The sequence below is a fragment of the Colobus angolensis genome, unplaced genomic scaffold (genome assembly GCF_000951035.1).
Source record: "Colobus angolensis palliatus isolate OR3802 unplaced genomic scaffold, Cang.pa_1.0 Scaffold336, whole genome shotgun sequence".
Classification (NCBI taxonomy): domain Eukaryota; kingdom Metazoa; phylum Chordata; class Mammalia; order Primates; family Cercopithecidae; genus Colobus; species Colobus angolensis.
In genome coordinates this window covers 1,941,029-1,943,330 of record NW_012116666.1, presented here as the reverse complement: position 1 = coordinate 1,943,330, position 2,302 = coordinate 1,941,029, and positions in this window count along the sequence as shown.

The window sequence follows — 2,302 nt, the reverse complement described above, 5'->3', positions numbered from 1 at the left end:
TGAAAAAGTTAAAAGATACAGCTGAAAGTAATTTTGGTATTTCTACTTTAACTTAATACATCCAAAATACTTTCAACACATCAGAACTATTCTTAAGGAACTAGTTTACATTCTTTGGTGTGTGTGTAATGTCTTGAAGTTGTCTGTGTATTTTTTACAGTTAGACCAAGTGTTATTTTGGATTGGCCCCTTTTCAAGTGCCCTGTGGCACGAGTGGCTGCTGGTGGCTGTGGTGCTGCATAGCCCAGCCCCTTAGGGTGTGTGGGAGGATGGGGGAGTGGTGATCAATAATTTAGATCAGGGAATTATAGTCGCTGTTAGAGAGAGATGGCTGCCACTAGACCCTGGTCAGGGAAGTCTCTGTGAGACTGGAAAAGTTGAGAAGCCCCAGGCAGCGGGGAACAGTCAGTGCGAAGGCCCTGAGGCAGGGCTGGGCATGCCTGCTCCAGGAAAAGGAAGCTCTTGGAGGACGTGTGAGCAGGGAAGGGAATGACCTGGAGTGTCACGGTAACTGTGGGTGGGGCCGGGTGGAAGGTGCAGGGAGACCCCTGGCAGCCAGTGGGGGTGTCAGGAGAGGGAGCAGCAGCCGCGGGATGAAAGTGGGAGCCCAAGAGCCTCTCTTGCTCCTCTCCTCTGGGAGACATGGTGATGGTGCTGGTCCTCTGTGCCCAGAAAGCTCATGTAATATTTTAAAAATCGCTTTGAACTTACATACAATAAAGTGCCTAATTGCATGTGCCCCATCTGGGGGATTTCATCAATGCATACACCTGTGTTACCACTTTGTCCAGACCTGTGACATCTGCCTTGCCCCGGATGGTGTCCTCCTGCCTCTGCAGCTCACCCTCATGCCCACCCGGCAGCCCTTATCCAGCCCCGTAGACTCCTTTGTCACCAGTCCTTGAGCTTCCCAGGAATGGAGTCCTGCAGAGCGAGTCCAGGCATGTCTTCAACCTTTGCTCAGCATGGCTTTCCAGCAGCCCCCATTGCTTCATTGCCAGGATTGTGAGTGCTGCTTCTCCCCAGACTGAGAGGACCTGATCAACTGGGTGCCCTGTTGGCTGAAAAAGCCCCCAGCTTAGGATGCTGTGGGTCTGGGCTGGAATGTGACTCCAGGAGTGGGGAGGGTGGAAGTAGGCTCTGAACAGACAGCTGCTCCCTTTTTTCTGTCAACCCCATTCTCCATGCTTGAAGGTGACCCTGTGGCAAATGGCCTTATGGTGAGGTGGCTGCTTGGCCAGAAACACCAGGAAACCCTGGCCGTTGCAGGGCACCCAGAGGACTCTCCTGGGAGTGGTGGAGGTGAGAGTAAGCCAGGGTCAGCCCAGACCTGCTGTAATCCTGGGGCTTGGCCATGGCTGGGGCTGGATTAGCAGGAACCCGGCAGTGGGAAAGATATTACTCATAGGTACTCATGTTCAGTATTAGGACAGGGGACCTTGTTAGCCAAAGCCCAGTGATCATCTCACCCCGCTGTGAATCCAGCACCCCTAGAAAAGCCATGCAGCCCAGCAGATACAGCAGGTGGCCCAGGGATGGTGTTTACTGCTGGGTAAGGGAGGGAAGGTCTTCAAACAGAGCTGCACATATGCCTCCTAGTTAGACAGGACATGGGGAGAGATTCCCAGAGAGGGAAAGAGAGGGCAGCCCCTGGCCAGGTGCTTGTGAGCAGAATGGTCATCTCCCAAGTGTGGGAGTTGGGTCTCCTCTGTGGCTCCCACCTTCCCTGACCACTGGGGCTTGAGTCTCTGGAGGATGTGTTGTACAGAGGGTAAGCTGAAATACACACAAATATCTCCCATCTTTTGTCATTAGGAAGGAGGTGCAGGTCATCCACATAACAGGCATATGGTGGTGGGTGGAGTGTGGGGTGGGAGCTGGAGTGCTGGCCTATTTCCTGTATGTGACGCCACCGCCGGTGGTGATCCGCTGTCAGGACTCAAGCTATAGGTGGGGTCAACAGGCCTGATACAGTGACCACTCTAATCTTTGTAGATCAGACCTCCGTGTAGGGTACTCTCAGGAGCTACAATAGGTGCATCCAGTATGGGTGATGGTAAGTGGAAGGTTAGCATAGATGGATAGCTGCTTCAGCTGCTGGGTGACTTTGGGAAAATCTTTTGCTTTCTCCATGTGTCACGCATATGGAAAGGTGAGCTGCTTTGTAAATAGGAGTGTCTGGTGGTTCAAAACCAGCAAGATAAGTTTGATTCTGCAGTGACGTTTAAGTGTGGTCAAAATTTATAGTAGTCCAGTGGTATGGCAGGCCTGTACAGCTACTCTTGAGGCTGAGGCAGGAAGA